Here is a 21,315-nt window from a genome sequence, read left to right on the forward strand (position 1 = left end):
TATCTGGTTCTAGGGCCTGGGCACTCATCACTCTGCTTTCCCCAATCCTTTATGGAGCTTGGACCAGACCTGGTTTCAGTGTTTGTCAAATAAGGTCAAGTGTGTCCTGTCAGGCACAATGGTAAATTGCACAGCCAGCCTGGCTCTCAGTATTCTTCTCCTGTAATGGTTTGGCATATGGTTATTGACCTTCTTACAGGGCTCTCCAGTGATCTGTAAAGAAACAAAGTCCTGCAGTAAGAAACCAAATCGAGAAGGTCAGAATGTCCCCTGAGAGATGGCAGAAAGAACCTGGTTTCAGTGGACCAAGCTAAAGGTAGGCAGTGATCATGCCCTTTTTCATCCATAGTCGTGAGGATTGGACTATCTGCAGTCACACCTGTCCTCTCATTGCTTAGGAACCATCAGTGACAAGAAAGGAAAATTGAGGGTAATGAGTAGATGCGGGATGAGAGGTGGCATTTTCCTCTACTAAATGGTGGAAGGGTAGCACAACGTTGGTGAAATAGCCAGGGAGACATTAACAAGGTAAAGAGCAAAACCAAAATCTGTTTCATTTTTAAACAGAGATATGAATCTGGAAATCTTCAGCAGTTGAGAAGCTAAAGGTTAAAACACTTGTGAATCTATTTTTACAAGCCCAAACATGTGAGCTTCGAGAAAGCAAGAGTCTGCCAGGAATGAAAGGACTGCTTTAAAATAAAGCTCTCATTTTATTTTTAAAGATTTATTTATTTATTATTTTATTTTATTTTTTATTTACTTTTAATTAATTAATTAATTAATTTTAGGGAGAGAAAGAGATAGAGAGGGCACGAATGGAAGGGGCAGAGGGAGAAGGAGAGAGAATCTCAAGCAGACTCTGCACTGAGTGAGGAGCCCGATGCAGGGCTTGATTTCATGACCCTGAGATCATGACCTGAGCAGAAATCAAGAGTCGGCTGCTTAACCGACTGTGCCACCCAGGTGTCCCAAGATTTGAGCTTTTGGACTGAGGGCACCAAGCTTTCTAATTGCAGTGCTAGAGTAATGTCCAGGGGCAGGTCATTTTGATTGGCTAATTGCAACAGAACGACAAACGACTACATGTTCTTGTGTTCTTGCCGGCTCTGATTCTGCATCTCTTAGTTCTAAATTCTGAGTTAAACATGTAATTTTAGGAATTTGTCATAGTTTTGGAGCCTTCCCATTTCTGATAGGATAGGACTTTAGATCCTTGCAAAGAGCCCACCCAACTAAGGAAAGGTCTGAGGAATGTTTTCTCCTTCATTCATCAGAAGCAAAAACACGTTTACATTCTCTCCCAAATTCAGTCTTGTAGGGAGTTACTGTGGTTGGTTCGGGTTGTTTGCAGCTAATCATTGTGTCAGAGATTTGGAGTGTCAGTTAATGGGAACTAATGGTTTAAACAATTAACATTGATTTTTCTTTTCATGATAATGCCTAGGGTAAGCTCCATACTTTGTAATGTGGGGTAGATGCCAGATTTGACTTCCAAGTTGACTATCCAATAAATTTGAGGCATTTGACAAAAAAAGCACTGAAGTGATTTTGGTCTTCACCGTGGATAAAGGCCACAGTTCTGTAGTCTGTACAGCACTAAATGTTTTTCCATACAAAGTTGATCAGCTTTTATGCAAGTAAAAGTGTAGGCTATTCTTACAATTAAAAAATAGATTAAAATATATCCTGAATCCATCATTAAGCAATTCATGTTCTTCCCTCCCCTTTCCTCCTTCTTCCACCCCCTTTTCTTCAGGCATATCTTTAGGTTATTTTCCTTTGAAGACATTGATTTAATTAAACTGCAAACAATAGAAGGCCCAGACTGAATTGGCTTCAATGATGAGGAAAATATAATCTCTCATCATAAGAGTCAGAGGTGGAGCTGCTCTAGGGCTGATTAACTCATGGTTTGGTGACATCATCAAGACCCTCGTTTTTTCTGTCCCCATCATTGACAATATGTTGACTTGTCCTCTGGCAGCTTTCTTTGTTGTCAGGTGGCCGCAGAAGTTCTAGATACCACACTGGATGGCAAAATAATGTCCAGTGTAAGAAATGAGGGTGTCCTATTTTCTATCCTTTTATCAGAAAAGAAATCATCCCAATAACACCCTGGCAGATTCCTCTTTATGTCACTGATGAGATCCTAGTCACATGCCTGTCCCTAAACCAGTCTGGGAAGGAAAATGGAACAGCCATAATTAGTTAGAATATTCAGGATTTAGGCTCAAGCTCAGCTCACAATAGCATCACCTGTCTAGTGGGAAAAAAGTAGGGTTCTGTTCGTAGGAAGAAAGACAGAATAGCTTGGGATAAGCAATCAATAATGTATGCTGTGTTCCTTAAATTTTGTTCTCTTCTGCCCCCCCCGTATCATTTTAAAGATTTATTTATTTATTTTGAGAGAGAGAGGGAGGGAGCATAAACAAGCGTGGTGGGGAGGGGCAAAGGGAGAGAGAGAGAGAGAGAATCAAGCAAAATCTTCCCCCCCACTTCCCCACCCCCCAATCCCCGTGGAGCCCAATGTGTGGCTCAATCTCACGACCCTGAGATCATGACCTGGGCAGAAATCAAGAGTTGGACACTTAACCGACTGCGCCTCCCAGGCCCCAATACTTATGTCCTTTTAACAATCATTAATTTCACATACGTAGACAAGAGAGAGTTTGCAAAGTTAGAATGGAAAAGTCTTTGCTGGGGGGGATTTAACAGCCTGAGACGGAAAGGAGACTCACAGGCAAGGAGGTGAGAGAAGTGTACCCAGGTCAGAGGGAGGGTTAGCTGTGGGTCACATCTGTCAGTGAGCCCCTATTTCCTACCCAACTGTATTAAGATAAAATGTACACGAGGTAAAAGTCCTGAGAACCAAAAACAAGTCTGAAGAGATACAAAAGTTTGGAAACTTCCTATTCCTTAGAGATTGTATGTTAACAACCTCCGCCAATTCATTGATCTGGGCAGTCATTATCATGAGGTACAGAGATTCCGTGTAGTGAGACTACAAAACTGGTCTCATCAGAATATCCATGGGGAAACTGGCAGCAAGTAGAACCAAAACACATCCGGCCCTTTTATATGTAGGATCTCATTTGAATATTCCTGTCCTATCTTCTATCTCACGAATAAAATAGCAAACAGTTAGGTACAAATTACCCTGTCTGGATGCTGTGATACGCACTTTATATGAATTCACACATTTGTTCAACAATCCTGTGGGGTATGACTATCACTCCCATTTCAAAGATCAAGAACTGACACGCGGTGAGGCTGTGTAAGGTGCACGAGGTTAAAGACATTGTAAATGGAAGAGACTGTGATTTCATTGTGTTTGCACTTAGCCACTGCACCCTCCTGCTGCTTTCAGGAGGCTTGAACCTGCCACAGTTGCCACTTTGATACATTTTTGCCTTACCACGTGGTTTCACTAAACCTTGGTACAAGGGAATGGTAAAAAATTCTTGGACCATTAGTTTTCTCACTAGTGGTTTTCTGTTTTGTTTTGTTGTGATAGTTGTTTTCCATCTCACAACATCCGCTTAGTTTAAATTGGAAATCCAAGAGAGACTTTGGTTAACACCTCAGACAAATAGAGCTAGAAATCATACATTGTACATTGTGTGTGTGTGTGTGCGTGTGTGTACTCTCTGATAATGAATAACAGAGGTAATGATGATTATATTTGAGTACTTAAGTCACTGTTTTCCTAGAATACCCTTAAACACACAAATTGGCCTTTTATTCTTATATTCTAAAGATGTTTAATTAGAAAAGGTCAACCTTAATATCTAAATGACCTAGCAATGAAACTGAGCCAAAGCATGGAACTTGGGGTGGCTATTCCAAAAACTTGGGAAATAATGCAGATCAAAATTTGCAAGTGTAATTAAGTATCAGCATACCTTGCTTTGCTTGATAGATTTGTTTAAAAAGATTTAGGGGCACCTGGGTGGCTCAGTCCATTGAGTGTCCAACTCTTGATTTTGGCTCAGGTCATAATCCTGTGGGTCGTTGAGATCGAGCCCTGTGTTGGGCTCCACATTCAGAGGGGAGTCTCCTTGAAGATTCTCTACCTCTGCCCCTCCCTGGGTATGCACCTGCACGCTTGCTCTCACGCAGTCTCTCTCTCTCTCAAATAAATAAGTGTTTAAAAAATTAGATGTAAATCAAATTTAGCAAAAAAAAATTGCCATACTTGCTGTTCAGTGCAAACTTATATTCCTTTTGTAAAATGAAAAGTCTTTTTGTAGTGTTGATACTCATTTTCCAATTGATCCGTTTTGAAGTTCGCCATTTTGGATAATCAAAGCTGTGGTGTAGACCCTTCCTCCTCTTTCTCTTCTCCCATTTGCCACCCCTTTCCAACTTATTTTTTCCATGCTCAGTCACACACATATTCACACAAAGAACGTATCTGATAGCCATAAATCTGACCACTGGACAATATTCTAAAAATTTTTAACTGCAACGGGTTGTCTGGCTGGCTCAGTTGGAAGAGCATGAGACTCTTGATCCTGGGGTTATGAGTTCGAGCCCCATATTGGGTGTAGAGATTACTTATATAAATAAATAAATAAGAAAAAAATTTGGGGGCCACCTGGGTGGCTCAGTCGTTAAGCGTCTGCCTTGGGCTCAGGTCATGATCCCAGGGTCCTGGAATTGAGCCCCGCATCGGGCTCCCTGCTCCTCGGGAAGCCTGCTTCTCCCTCTCCCACTCCCCCTGCTTGTGTTCCCTCTCTCGCTGTGTCTCTCTCTGTTAAATAAATAAAAATAAAATCTTTAAAAAAAAATAAATAAAAAAATAAAAATAAAAAATTTAACTCTAACGAAAGCAAACCTGCAGTCACATCCTACTTCCTTGTTCCCAGGTTATCCTGTCCACTCTGTGACTTTACCTGGACTATCTGGCTGGACTCCTAGCAGCCACAAAAGTTTCAGCAGTTGGGCTTTTTATTTTTTTTTTTAATTTTTTTTAAAGATTTTATTTATTTATTTGAGACAGAGAGAATGAGAGAGAGCACATGAGAGGGGGGAGGGTCAGAGGGAGAAGCAGACTCCCTGCCGAGCAGGGAGCCCGATGCGGGACTCGATCCAGGGACTCCAGGATCATGACCTGAGCCGAAGGCAGTCGCTCAACCAACTGAGCCACCCAGGCGCCCAGCAGTTGGGCTTTTTAAAAAAGGTCCATCATCCATCCCTCAGTATTAATAAAATCAAAGTAACAGGCAGTACTGAGATGATGTCCTCCCAGAACTGTCCTAGGCTTTGTGGGGGAAACAAAGAACCAGAATGATAGAGCAGTGGACTTTGAACCTGAAGGGTCATCATAGTTTTAGTTCCTTACTTGTGTTTGGTGTGTTATTAGATCACATTGTTCCCCGCATGTCCACTAAGAAGGTACATTCCTAGTACCAAATGGGAGAGAAGAAGCATATTTGGAGTTTAAGAAATATTTGTGTGTGTGTGTGTATGTGTGTGTGTGTGCAGTAGAGTGCTGGGGTTCAGTGTGCAGGCTCCAAAGGTCAACTACATTGATTTAAGCTCAGCTGACTTTGGGCAAGTTACTTAACCCCTCTACGCCTCAGTTTCTTCATCTATGGAATAAGGATACTAGTCATACCTATGTTCTAGGGTTATTGTGAGGATCAAATGAATTAATTACACTGAAAGCTTGGTACATAGTAATGGTGCATCTTAGTTATTACTTTCTTCCCATTGTTTGCTCACCACTCAAGTCTTCCAAGGTGAAAACTTTTGACTAGAGCTAGAAAATGATCAAAATATTGATTGGACTTGATTCTAACAATCATTTATTCATCTTAAACCTACATATATATTGGGGTGCCTGGGTGGCTGACGGTTGGGCTTCTGACCCTCGCTTTCAGCTCAGGTTATGATCTCAGGGTCCTGGGATTGAGCCCCATGTTGGGCTCTGGGCTCAGCAGGGAGTCGGCTTGGGAGTCTCTCTCCTCCCTCTGCCCCTCCCCCTCTCACTTGAGCGCTCTCTCTCTCTCTCAAACAAATCTTAAAAAAAAAAATCCTACATATATATTAATAGAAAAAACCCTAATATCTCCTTGGGAAGAATGCTGGGAATTGCCAGTTTGGTAAAAACTGCTTTGTGGGCCTTCTTTTGACATCAAAGTTGATATGGCACACTATGAAGTATGGAGAGCTGGCTGGTGAAGTGGGGCAATGTGTACTAGAAATTTCTTTTTCTTTTTTTGTCGGCGGGTGGGGTGACGGATTTTGATTTTGCTGACTGGCTTCAGCTTGAGAGAACTGGGTGAGATTGGCAAAGCATAGAAGACATCCTCAGGTGCTGTGGGCTCTACATCTATTTCACATCTCTAAGTACTGATGTTATATTTTCTATAGAAAGTACCCATCCTTAATTATTTGATCAATGAAGGCATGCGAGATTTACCTAAGTTTAAAAGTGGAAGGCAAAAGGTAGAAGCTCTTTGAGAAATACCTGCATATGTGAAATGACTTAGGGGATTAAAAATATTTTCTTGGGGGCGCCTGGGGGCTCAGTCGTTAAGCGTCTGCCTTCAGCTCAGGTCATGATCCCAGGGTCCTGGGATAGAGCCCTGCGTTGGGCTCCCTGCTCAGCAGGAAGCCTGCTTCTCCCTCTCCCACTCGCCCTGCTTGTGTTCTCTCTCTCGCTGTGTCTCTCTCTGTCAAATAAACAAATAAAATCTTAAAAAAAAAAATATTTTCTTGAAGAATGACTTTCAAAGCAACTTGATAACAAATTAGACATTCCTGTTTTTATCTTATTTGATACCAGTAAAAGCATCATCAAAAGATGTTCCCCCCGCAAGAAATGTTGGCCCAATTTAGGGATCCACAATACTTTTACCTCATCTTAAGCCTCAGCTGAATGACTCATTGTTCTAGAAGGTGATTGGACAATTTTGAATTACTAGAAGGATCTGCCTTCGTCCTAAAGTCACTAAGAGGTACAAAAGACCTATTGTGTTGACAACTTTTGAAGTTTTATGGGAATTGCTATTATGTTGACACTTTCTAAATGTCTTATTAGATAATTTCAAATGTACTTTTCACATGCAGCTTCTTAAAGAAATACAGTTTTCTTTTTTTTTCTTTTTTTTTTCCTTAAGATTTTATTTATTTATTTGAGAGAGAGAGAGAGAGAGCATATGAGAGGGGGGAGGGTCAGAGGGAGAAGCAGACTCCCTGCTGAGCAGGGAGCCCGATGTGGGACTCTATCCCGGGACTCCAGGATCATGACCTGAGCTGAAGGCAGTTGCTCAACCAACTGAGCCACCCAGGCGCCCCAAGAAATACAGTTTTCTAAAACCTTTCTGAACCCTGATCTAAACATCTAAAGACCTTTAATTGAATTTGTAATAAACTTGTCAATTTGAAAACAAATTCTTTTGTTATGCCCAAATACTGGGGAATAGAATTTCAAGAGCTTACATTTGAACTTTTTTGTAAAGATGGTTTTTTTTCTTCTATTCAACTTCAGTTTCCCTCATCTATAAAAACTGTTTGCAATTATAAACCTGCTTTATCAGATCGCTGGAAGGGATGAGAGAGAAAAATTATTCCAGAGCCCTTCAGGGACTATTTCATGACCTTTCTGCATTGAACATAAAAGTTATACTTTATAACTTTAGGGAATTTTTCTTTATAGCTCTTGTAATCTACATTAAATATTTTACTCTTTTTGGTTTAGCTTAAAATATAATTCCATAGCTATAGACTCACGTGTGTGTGTGTGTGTGTGTGTGTGTGTATTGAAAACACTTAAAATGCTATCTTGGAATTTTACATTTTTTATCCCTTTGAAAACTGCTTGTGTTGAATTTTTATCATTGCTTTTTTTTCTATTTTTAATTTTGGAATAAAAACCTCACCTAATGTTACTCAGGATGGCTTATTGATTTGGTTTCTATATAGTGTATGTACTTTCTTCTGAGATGTGTTCTAGGGAGCCTGAAGAATATCCTTCTTCAGAGGGCCAAGATTTCAACACTTCCCTTCCATTCACTTACACTGCCATTATACCATGAGGTAAAGACAAATATTATTACTATTATTACTTAATGAGGTGAAAAACTCAAGCATTAGTGGTTGTATTGTGAAAGTCAGAGTAACAGATCAATAGCAGGTCTGAGAGTGTGTAAGTGACCCCAAAGGGGAATGGGCACATTCAGCCACCTCTCTGATCCGGGGAAGCCTCCCCACAGGTGGATGGCCTTCCAGAGAAGCCTGCCTTGCCACATGGAAAGCCCATAGCCTGAAATCGATTTGATCCATGTTGACACTGGCTTAATGTTAAGAATCTGGTTATTCTCTTTTCTTGTTTCACATCTGAAAACCAGTGAATGCTGGTCCTCTCAAACAACTCCCATCAAATCTGCTATTCCAGAACCACCCCATAAAAACAAAATCCCTCTGCACCGCTAACACATGTGAACAATTCCACTTCTCTCTTAATAAAAACATTACCTTTATGCCTGTGATTTGAATCCTTGTTCGAGATATCAAGTGTTAGGTTTTCGGGAAAGACCCCTCTGATTTGTTAAAGGCATCTCCAGAGTCCCAAAGTCCTCAAATCATTTTAGCAAGAGATTAGCATGGTGTTCCATTTGGTTTAAGATTTCTCCTTTTCCTTTTCTTATTATGAAAAGAAACTGAAACAAGAGGAGACCATTGTGCCTACCCTTGTTCTTTAGGACCCAAGTGAGTCTTTTGGCATCTGACTGGCTACCCACAGGGCCCATTTTCTCTCTAAGGTAAGGCCAAGCTGGAGGGAGATGGCCAGTGCCCATGTTTGTTGCCTGTCCAGAAGAGAAAACTCAGCACAGTAGCATATCCAGAACCCTGTGTCTCAATCCACCCCCCCCTTTTTAAGATTTATTTATTCATTTTAGGGACACCTGGGTAGCTCAATCGGTTAAGCGTCTGCCTTGGGCTCAGGTCATGATCCCGGTGTCCTGGGATCCAGTCCTGCATCTGGATCCTTGCTCAGTGGGGAGCCTGCTTCCCTCTGCCTGCCACTCCCCCTGCTTGTGCTCTCTCTCTCTCCGACAAATAAATAAAATCTTTAAAAAAATGATTTATTTATTCATTTTAGAGAGAGAGCAGGGGAAGGGGCAGAGGGAGAGGGAAAGAAAGAATCTCATGCAGACTCCTCACTGAGCATGGAGCCCTATGCTGGGCTCCATCGCAGGACCCTGAGATCATGACCTGAACCAAAATCAAGAACAGGGTGCTTAACCGACCTAGCCACCCAGGCGCCCCCCTGTGTCTCAATCTTTATAATATCTTGACTTTGACCTGATAAGTCAAAAGGTAGGCATAGATAAAATATCCAGAATTTTTAAGCTCTTGAGGAATAAGCTATTTTGGGATGTGAAAAGAAAAAAGTCTAGTGCTGCAGATAAGTGAGCACAGTTGTAACTAAATTTAGAATATTTTAAGATAAAAGCCTTCTTGCTACTTTAGAAACAGACAAATGTATTTGGCATAATTAAATTTACTCATAAAATGATCATTTCCGATTTATTTTAAAATGAAAGTCTTCAAAAACAAAGTAAAATAAAATGAAAGTCTTCAGAAATAATCCAGGATAAAAAGCTCTCCATTTCTTCTATCTTTCTACCACTCTTTTTCCTATTTTGACAAAATACAGGAAGCTCCCTGCATTCTCCTCCTTGAAATATTTCTAGGTTTTTTTCTCCTAGGCTTTCACACCACTAATCAGATTCTATCTCAGTTTTCTCAAGTTACAGAGGATTTTTTTAATGAAGAATTTGATAACCTTGGGATATTTTAGTGCCAAAAGAAGTGAAAAGAGAGTTTGATATCCTGAAAAGAAAAGTTTTCAATTTCTAAGAATGAATGATCAAGTTGCTGATATTTAGGTATTTACTCTTTGGTATTGATTCATATTTATTGAGTAACTACTTTGTGCCAGGCATTGCTGAAGGTGTTGTGAGCAAAACGGAAACCAGGATGCACCAGGGCCCGGATTACCCTGGCCACCAATTTTCATCATTGATCACCTCCCAAAGCATCACAGCAAAAGTCTCTATATTTTAAAAGAGATTAAAACCTCTCCAATCGGCTCTTTTTATGCATATTTAGGGAAACCCCCACATTTAGATAGTGGTATGTGGTTACAGAAGTAACTGTGACTTATATTTTCAAATACAGAGGACTGATCACTTAAGTTATATTATCGAACTGTTATTAAGCATTCTGTAGCACATTGGTAGGTTCTATGGAAAATACACTAAAGGCCTAAGACATTGTCCTTGCCCTCAAGGAAATTATAGCATTTGAAGATAGTCTTTTTGTATGTATGTGGGGGGGGGGGGAGAGTTCATTTGGTATTTAGGTAAACTCGTTAATTCCTTTTGCATTGGGTCAGGACTCAGTCAGTGTGAAAAATAAAATGTAAGTATATCCAAATATACCATTTACTTATTCTTATATCTCTGGTGTATAATCTTTTGGCTCTGAAAGTATAATAAGATAATTCTTCATATAAATAAGCATGAATGCAGACCTCTCTTATACCATATAGACATATGTGGTATATTTATAAAATATATTTATAAAAATATATTTATAAAAACATATACAGTTCCCACATTCATTTTTTTGGAGTATAGTTGACACACAATGTTACATTAGTTTCAGGTGTACAATATAGTGATTCAACAAATTCATACATTGTGCTGTACTTCCCACAAGGGTAGCTACCACCAGTCACCACACAGCACTATTACAGTGTTACTGACTATATTCCCTACGCCGCACCTGTTATCCCTGTGACTTATTCATTCCGTAACTGGAAACCTGTACCTCCCACTCATCTTCACCCGTTTTGCTCATCCCTCCGTCCCTTCCCTCTGGCAACCATCAATTTGTTCTTTGTATTTATAGGTCTGATTCTGCTTTTTATTTGTTTCTTTATTCCTTTTTTGTTTTTTCAGGTTCTACATATAAGTAAAACCATATGGTGTTTTTCTTTCTCTGTCTGACTTATTTCACTTAGCATAATACCCTTGAGGTCCTGGCATTTCTCACAAGTGGCAAGATTTCACTCTTTTTTATGGCTGAGTAATATTCTATTCTACACACACACACACACACACACACACATCCCACATCTTTATCCATTCATCTATGGATGGACTCCTCTTGGGTTGCTTCTGTACCTTGGTTATTGTAAATAATGCTGCAATAAATATAGGGGTGCATATATCTTTTCAACTTAGTGTTTTCATTTTCTTTGGATAAATACCCAGTAGTGGAAACACTGGATCATATGGTACTTCTATTTTTATTTTTTGAGGAGCCTCCATGCTGTTTTCTACAGTGACTCCACAAATTTACATTCCTACCAACAGTGCACAAGGGTACCTTTTTTTCCACATCCTCACCAACACCTGTTATTTTTTATTCTAGCCGTTCTGCCAGGTGTAAGGTGATATCTCATTGTGGTTTTGATTTGCATTTCCTGGATTCCACACCCAAATTTTGTGATTCAGTTGCATAGGATTTATAAATTTTAAATGTGATTGCTAGAATTGTCCTAAATAGTCTTTTAATTAAGCTTTCACAGTTTCCAATGTGTTCCCTTCATTTTTTTAAATCTAAAATATTTACAACCTGCTACATGCTTTGTATCTTCAGTCTGAAATCTTTGACTAGCTGTGTTGAAACCTGTGTAGCCTGAAGAGCTTTCACGGAGCACCTCCTGAATGACACACACTGGATGAGGTGCTGGTAATAAGAAGAGCAAAGGAGGACGCCTGGGTGGCTCAGTTGGTTAAGCGTCTGCCTTCAGCTTAGGTCATGATCCTGGAGTCCTGGGTTCGAGTCCTGCACCAGGCTCCCTGCTCGACGGGGAGTCTGCTTCTCCCCCTGACCCTCCCCTCTCCCATGCTCTCTCTCTCTCTCTGTCTCAAATAAATACATAAAATCTTAAAAAAAAAGAAGAGCAAAGGAACACTTCATGGTCACATGGGGGACAATAATTTCGTGTGCTAAGAGCCACCATCATATTACCTATGGGCTGCAAAGAGTCCAAATAACTAGTAATGAGAGACTTTAGATGTGATATTAGTTTAAGAAATAAAAATTACCATTCAGACATCATATTCCTATCCCTAAATGATTCTCAAAAGGTCATGCCTATTGTTCATTTGCAGTGTTAGTATTTGTCCTTTCCCATAATGAGACAGGAGACGAACTAGAACAGAAGTGTGAAAAGTGAAAGGCAGCTTATGTGGTGTGTTGTTGGGGGCAGGGTGGGTGGGTCTCGTTTTGTTCTCTATAGATCTTTCCCTCCTTGGGACCATTGTTTACACATGGACATTTCTGGGTCACCAGCAGCTGAACCTGTGAGGGGAAAGATGAGAATCTTGAATATAACTGAAAGTTTTGCCCTAAAGGGAGCTGGTCCTGGGGAGTGGAGTCAGGAAAACTTTTGCTTCAACTTCCAGTTTTAATTTGAGGCAAGGTTTGGGGCTAACGGCACAATGAGCGCGGACTGCCAGATTTTTTTTTTTTTTTTTAAATCAATCAGACACATTGTTTGTTCCTCTGGGTTTGACAGACATGTTGTAATAAGGTCCTGAACTGCTCACTGCCTCTTTATGTACCTTCTGTCTAAAGGCTTGTTACTATTGTGACCTATATTCATGGAACCACAAACAATGGGCTTAACCATTAACTTTCAAACCGCCTTTAAATGAATTCTTTTATAAGATGACAATTATATAGGCTCCCAATGGTTGCTTAGAGTGTCAAAGAAAAGGATTCAGGTTGAACTAGGTTATTAAGGAACTGGGACTTGATGGTCAGGATGCCCCTAGACCGAGCAGATAATTTGCCTTGACCTGACCATGTCAGATAACACTGTTTAGCTGACATTCCAGTGTCTCTGAAAAACATAAGGCTTTTTAAAGTTGGTTGGGTTGAGTATAAAGTTAAATCGTGGCAATATCTTATATTCATTGAGTAAAAACCCCTAATCTATGCCAATACTTAGTGTCCATTAAGGCATGATTTGATGTTAAGTATCTCTTTTCTGGGCCTTTCCTTGTGGTCCTTGGGAAATTATAAACTACAAAGGATACATTGTTTTCATCTGATCTAAAAGACTGAAGATGGTGACCAAAATCTTACCCCCTCAGATTCATAATTATCTTTATGAATTTTTCTGCTATTTTTATTTGAGCAATAATCTTATTGCTTATTATGGAATTTTCTAACTTAAACTGGTTTTAATGATCCTGTTTGGTCTTCAATCTGGGGAGTAACTACAACTATTCATGAAAAAGAGAGGGCAAAGACTCACGATAAAAAGTTTTTGTTGCCTTGCAGTTCATTCATTTATTTATTTAACAAATATCTATTGAGTGCTTTTTCTAAATCAGTGTGCTGGTTTTTGGAGATACTATGGGAGATAAAGCATAAACCCTGATTTTCCAGGAATTTTTCTAGTTCAGTATAAGATTCGGGCAAGTTAACAGCCAGTTCATCAGAAACGAGAGGTCACTGGAAATGGAACGCCGTAGAAGACACTCAGCAAACCTAGCTGGAAGTAAATGCTCTGTCCTCTTTCACAGAACTTGTAGAAGTTCTGTGTGTACATCTCTCCCTACCCCCCACCCCTACTCCAACACTAGCTCTTTGAGGGCAAGGACTTTTTGTCTTATTTATCCCCATGTCTTCCATTACACTGAATTCAGTTCCTAGTAACAGCCACTCAATAAAGGCTTCTAGGATCAAAATGTGATCTCTTTATCATAGTATTTGCTTTATCCAGAAAAATATTACCCAAGGGAATCCCAGCTTCCAATCTTAATACTGTAAGGAGAATAGTATAACATCATAAAAGAAGAAAGGTTATAACACACATAATCTCACCGCAATACCTCGTTCATTAATGAGTTAAAATTCATGAGTAAATGAGTAAAATTCCCAAAAGTGTTTATGAGCAGACACAGTTTAAACATGGGAATGTTTCAGTAAAGAACCCACCTGTAGTCCCTTTTGCGACGGAGCTTAGAGCCCAGGGGAGGGGCGAGGAAGCAAATGCAGATTCAAATTCCAATTGTGCTCAGTGATCTCTTTTCTCCCACTGGCCCACGACTACTAGCCTCAGGCCCCAGGAGCCCTTGGTTCCTCTGATCAGGGGAGGGAGGGGCAGAAGTAGGCAGGAGGGAAGTTCAGTGGAATCCATGGGGGAAGCACCAAGCTGGGAGGCAGGCTCCCAGTCATTGGGCCACCTGTTTCCCCCTCCGTGGCGTTTGCCTGTATTGGCCTGTAGTGCCTTAAGAATATTTACAAATCAAAGGCTGCTCCCAGAGCAAAGTCCTAATATTGCATTCAACAAGATTTGGAATTTCTAGAGAATTGCCGCCCCATAAAGCAGAAAACAGCTTTGCTTTGCATTCTATCTCTTAGATTCCCACTTTATTGACTTCCAGAGAAACTTTAGAAAGTCAGAAGCAGCCTTCCCAATTTTATTAATGTTGGTTTTATTAGCTTTCTCTGGAGAACTTTCAAGTCTATGCCAATCTTATGCAAACCACTGTCTTGATGTAAGTTGGGTAAGTTGGCAATACTAATTTAACACTGAAGTTAGTTCTCTGTAAGTGAGTTCTCTGTATATTCCATTGATCATTCTAAGGCTTTCTAAGCTTTAAATTTGATGCTACCCTTGAAATTAATAGGCTTGCAGCAGAATGACAAATCAACTGAATTTGGTGAAACTGAAGTCAGTATCACATCATTAATTTAATCTGGGAGCCTTGGTTCAAGCGGTAGCGTCTGTGTCTTTGAAATGGGAACTGAGGTTGTTCTAACATGAGTTTGTCTGATATTGAAGATGACTTTTCTGGTTCCAGAGATAAGCTCAAGTTTGAGGGGCGCCTGGGTGGCTCAGTCGTTAAGCGTCTGCCTTCGGCTCAGGTCATGTCCTGGGATCGAGCCCCACATCAGTGGGGAGCCTGCTCAGCAGGGAGCCTGCTTCTCCCTCTGCCTGAGGCTCCCCCTGCTTGTGTGGGCTCTCTCTCTCTCTGACAAATAAATAAATAAAACCTTAAAAAAAAAAAAGAAGCAGCTCAAGTTTGAAAAGATAACAAATAACCAATTCAACAATGGATAAGGATTCTCTAGAATTGTACTGTCCAATACAGTAGGCACTAGCTATTTCAATTTAAATTAGTTAAAACTAGATGTATTTCCTGAGTTGCACTAGCCACATGTCAAGTGCTTAATAGCCTATCATGGCTAGTGGCTATAGTAACGGATAATGCAGATACGAAACATTTCCATTATCGCAGAAAGTTCAGTTTGAGTGAGAACCAAGCTAAAATAGTCAGAGAATGTATTGCATCTGCTTTGACACTTAATATTATTGCCAAAATAGTATATTAAAAGATTAGATAAATTCTGTTGATGAAGATGAATCATGATTCCAGAATAAGAGATTCTGAGGTCAAGATACTATACCAGAATGGGAGCAAGGGAGCATCTTATGGATCAATATATTGGATAGACACATATATACCATGCTCAAGTTATATATCTAAAACCTGGATCAAATCTGATGAGAATTGTTCCTCCAGTATAAGGAGATCTAACATATGAAGGTTTTGATTGGATTGTTGAATACTGTTGTTCTAGAAATTCATGGCGTCATTTTGGAGGCTGCTTGAATATACTGTGCAAAACCCAAAACAACTAAAAAGAAAATATTGTGCTTATACTGTTGCTGCCATTTTTCCTTTCAGGGAATTTAAGGGTCAATTGTCTATCGAGTGATAAAAAAAAAAAGATCTATCAAGTGATGTTAGATGCTATATGTCATCTCTTACAGCAGATTCAAAGCCAAGATTTCCCCATAAAGGGCAGTAGAAGAATAATATGCTAGTTCTTTGCAAATATCTTATGCTTCTTAGAGTGGACTGGGATGTCCTCCAGCAACTTGCACTTCAAACTAGCATTGCTTTAGCTGTTAATAGAGGTTTTGCTTAAATTTAAGGCATTTTGTGGGACCTTCAAACTCTATTCCAGTTAGTTCTTAAATGCATTGGCTTAAATGGAACAAGGATGATTAGGATCTAAGATCATACATATTTGTGTTTCTATGCAAACTTTTAAAATATTTTTTAATGTAGATTTTTCGTTTATTTTGCAAAATTTGAATAAAGATTATAAATTCAACTTGGACACATTTGCTTACAGATTATTGTGAAACATATAAATCTAGATGTTTACATTTTTTCTGTATTCCCTTTCAATCTTCATTTGCATTTTAGATCATTATAATTATTAAAGATTAAAGATAAACACAATTAACACTTACTTAGCTCTAGTGTTACAACGTTTTTCTATCTTGTTCTATGTTATTTTGTATGTATAAAGATGTTTTAAAATTGGCTTAATAGGGTGTCTGGGTGGCTCAGTCGTTAAGTGTCTGCCTTCGGCTCGGGTCATGATCCCAGGGTCCTGGGATCGAGCCCCGCATCAGGCTCCCTGCTCAGCGGGAAGCCTGCTTCTCCCTCTCCCACTCCCCCTGCTTGTGTTCCCTCTCTCGCTGTGTCTCTCTCTGTCAAATAAATAAATAAAATCTTTAAAAAAAAATTGGCTTAGTAGTCCACTACATTTTTATGCCAGTATTTATTTGATAATTTCTATCTTTCTGAGTACAGTAGTTTTCTATTATTTGCTATTTTGAATTAATATGCAATAGATATTTTTATGACATCTTTTTCTCTTCTTTTTTTAAGATTTATTTATTTATTTGTGGGGGGAAGGGGGAGCGGGAGAGGGCAAGAGAGAATCTCAAGCAGACTCCCTAATGAGTGCGGAGCCCCACACAGGGCTCAATCCCACGACCCTGAGATCATGACCTGAGCCAAAATCAAGAGTTGGCCACTCAACCGACTGACCCCCCACCCCCAGGTGCCCCTCTACTTTCCTTCTTTTGAGTTATTTCTTAGAATGAATTCCTAAGAAATGAGATTATCAGTACAAATAGTATGAGCATCATTATGGCTCAATACATGTTGCCATTTCTTTCATGAGAGTTGTATCAGTTTGTACCCATCAACATATAAGTTGACTGGTTTCACCACCATCTATCCATATCACAAATAATTAGTTGTAAATAGGTATCCTGAATATATGAAGATCTGAAATCTTCAGATTCACATTCCTGTGTAATCAAATACTAGTTATGTCACCTTGAAAAGGTTACTAATGTCTCTAAACCTCAGTTTCATTATGTATAAAATGGGAATGAAAATGTACACTACCACATTTATTGTTTATTGTTAAGATTAAAGAAGATAACATCTACAGTTTAGCTCAGTGCCTACCACATGATAAATGTTAATTATATTACTGTTTTTACTAGTATTTATTTTAAATTCCTTAACTGCTAACAAGTTGAATATTTTTTCATGTGCTATTTTATAATTTTCATTTTCTTCTGTGTTACTTAGGTGTTTGTCTTTTTGTTTTGGGGGGTTTTGTTATTCTTAAACCTCAAGATGAGATATTTATAACACAACTTGTTTGATATTTATATTGATTTTCCTTTCTAATCTTTTTAGTGTATAGAAATTTAAATATTTTATGGGGTGCCTGGGTGGCTCAGTTGTTAAGCGTCTGCCTTCGGCTCAGGTCATGATCCCAGGATCCTGGGATCGAGCCCCGCATCGGGCTCCCTGCTTGGCGGAAAGCCTGCTTCTCCCTCTCCCACTCCCCCTGCTTGTGTTCCTTCTCTCGCTGTGTCTCTCTCTGTCAAATAAATAAATAAAATCTTAAAAAAAAAGAAATTTAAATATTTTATTTTATGTTATCTTGTTATCTCTTTGTTTATATTTCTTCTATTGTGTCAAATCTTAGGAACATATTATTGTCACTGTTCCACAGACCTATTTGCTAATTTTGAATGATTTGGAAACTAATGTACTCCATTTTGGTGTTTGATTTCATGCATTAATATAAATCATTGTCTGGCCTCCTTTTTCCTGTCTGTACAGTTATCTAGTTATCCCAATACCATGTAAAAATAATCTTCCTTTTTCCATTGTCTTAGGATAACTTATTTTCCCCACATTACCTTCTGTTATGTGACTGTTCTAATCAGTTATGAGCTGTGATTTGACCATTTCTTTGAGGTTAGTGGGGCAAGTGGTGTCCAGGAATTTTCACTGTCTTGGGAGAGTCTAACATTTACAAAGAAACTGGTCACCATATTCTGTGTCACAAGGTAATTGTGGGTAGTGCACAAGAGTTTAGTCTTACTTGAAAGCTATAAATCTTATCTTAGTAAATAAAATAAAACTGGCTAATGATCACCAACTGTATTTTCTTCTCTCCTAAGGGATGGGCTTGAAAAAGAAAAGGATGTGTTGGGGGGGGTTCTTACAATAGCACTAAAACAGCTTTTAAGCAGAAAATAACCTTATGTCAACCAAGACAGGTTATTCTCATTATACAAACACACCTTTCTCAATTTAGTCCTTTAGTGTTATTTTTTTTTAAAGATTTTATTTATTTATTTGACAGAGAGAGATACAGCAAGAGAGGGAACACAAGCAGGGGGAATGGGAGAGGGAGAAGCAGGCTTCCCACTGAGCAGGGAGCCCGATGCAGGGCTCGCTGCGGGGCTTAATCCCAGGACCCTGGGATCATGACTTGAGCCAAAGGCAGACGCTTAATGACTGAGCCACCCAGGTGCCCCAGTCCTTTTTTATTATAATTGTTTCCACATCTATAGAACTCCATGAGAAATTATGCTAAAAATATATTTATTTGTACAAAAATATTTTAAGGTACTTTATTTTCCAGAAGACCAGGAGCTGGCTTTCATTAAGACACATCAGGGCAGGTTGGTTTCAGAGGAAATATATACTAGTGCTAATAATTTGTTTGTCACATAATTCCAATTATCTGTGAAGAAACGTGGTGAACCAGTTAGGTGTGGAGTTTGGGGGAAGGCCAGCCTGGTTAGCCGTAAACCATTTAATCATCTAGTGAATGTGGAATCCGTGTACTTATTTCTTGATTGGAAAGCTTTGCTTGGAGATAAATCTGGATAAGCCATAGTGAATTGAACTGAACCAGGTTTATGGTTTTGTTCTAGTTCAATTGAAGTGTAAAGAGACAGTTTTTATGCTCTTCTGACTGTACCTACTTTTCTTATGATGGAAACACCATGGATTTGGTTTGATGCCATTTAGTCAAAAATGCAGAGTTTAGTGAACTGCATCTCTATTCATGAAACTCTGCTTTCTTTTAAGGGGTAAACAGAGCTCTTATGTTTTAGCTGTTTACAATTCAGTTTTGGAGACAAGACCTACACATATGAAAACTTAACCAGCAGTAAAAACCAGTTATATAAATCAGAGTCAAATGATGGAAAAGTGACGGAGTGAGTATTCAGAGGGGAGAAAATCATTGCTGGTAGGAGCAATCAGCAGCAGATTCCTAGGGAAGGTAGGGCACAACTGGGTCCTGCAGGGATGGATGGCTGATGAGTGAAAAATGGAGAGCATTCAGGTGAGAGGTGCCTAAAGAAAGACTTAGGGACTTAAATGAACAAAATGTGCTGAGGAAGCATTGATTGAACAAGACAGGCTGGTATAGAAGAGATTAGAGGGAAGAACTTTGAGTCTGACTATGAACAGCCTTGAATGCCAAACTAAATAACTAAAAGAAAAGGTTGATTCACTTATCAATTGTTATTCAAGAGCTCTTTAAATCTGAATGCCAGATATCATTGTAGAAACATTTGGAGTTTTGCCCTTATATTTTTCTGGACTAGAGTAACAGTGAAGGGTTCATTTGGATTTTGAAGAACATGAGAGAGTTAAAAAAAAAAAAAGCACAAGAGAGGTAAAGCACAGAGGATTTGGGGGGCAATGAAACTATTCTGTATGATACTATCATGTGGATACATGTGGATACATGGATGTATCTGTCCAAACCCATAGAATGTACAACACCAAGAGTGAACCCTAATGTAAACTACAAATTCTGGGTGATAATGATGGGTCAGTGAAGGTTCATCAATTGTAACAAATACCACTGTGGTGGGGAATGTTGATAATAGGAGAAGTCAGCATGTGCGAAGGTAGGAGGTATATGAGGAATCTCTGTACCTTCCACTCAGTTTTGCTGGGAACCTAAAACTGCTTTAAAAAAAATTCTATTAAAAAAAAGATTTTAAAAAAAGAACACAAGTGAGTAATAGGCCTACATAGGCTTCTTTCTTTTAAAAATCTAACTCAAGATAACCAAGATAACATTTTAAAAATGCATACTTCATAGGAGAAAGGTGTAAAGGATTTGATTTTTCTTTTTTTTTTTAAGATTTTATTTATTGAGAGAGAGAGATAGTGAGAGATAGAGCATGAGCGGGGGGGAGGGGGGAGAGGGAGAAGCAGGCTCCCCCTGAGCAGGGAGCCCCAATGCGGGGCTCCATCCTAGGACCCTGGGATCATGACTGGAGCCGAAGGCAGATGCTTAACTGACTGAGCCACCCAGGTACCCCATAAAGGATTTGATTTGTCTCCTGTGATTTAAAATCTCCCCTCTGCTTCTCCCCCTCCCTGCTGCTTCCTTTTTTTTTTTTAAAGATTTTATTTATTGGGCGCCTGGGTGGCTCAGTTGGTTGGGCGACTGCCTTCGGCTCAGGTCATGATCCTGGAGTCCCTGGATCGAGTCCCGCATCGGGCTCCCTGCTCGGCGGGGAGTCTGCTTCTCCCTCTGACCCTCCCCCCCTCATGTGCTCTCTCTCATTCTCTCTCTCTCAAATAAATAAAGAAAAAAAAAAAGAAAAAAAAAGATTTTATTTATTTATTTGACAGAGAGAGACAGCGAGAGAGAGAACACAAGCAGGGGGAGTGGGAGAGGGAGAAGCAGGCTTCCTGCCGAGCAGGGAGCCCGACGCGGGGCTTGATCCCAGGACCCCGGGATCATGACCTGAACCAAAAGCAGATGCCTAACGACTGAGCCACCCAGGCACCCCCCTTCCCTGCTTCTTTAATACTACACTCTTAGAAAAAATTTGACTAGTTGTATCCTAAAAATTACATTCCTATTATTAGTCAGCTGGGCTGTCACCCCTCAAATGTGCCTTAAAATATAACCCCTCAGTCCAAGTCCTATTTGCCAGCCAGTCATCCATGTTGATGTCGTTGAACTCTATGAAGCAGGGTACAGATTATAGTTCCTGCCAGCTGGGCAGTTACAGTACTACCCTTGGCAAGATGGTGCAGAAGAAAGTGCCTGGGC

Source organism: Neomonachus schauinslandi, chromosome 6 (genome assembly GCF_002201575.2).
Source record: "Neomonachus schauinslandi chromosome 6, ASM220157v2, whole genome shotgun sequence".
Taxonomy (NCBI): domain Eukaryota; kingdom Metazoa; phylum Chordata; class Mammalia; order Carnivora; family Phocidae; genus Neomonachus; species Neomonachus schauinslandi.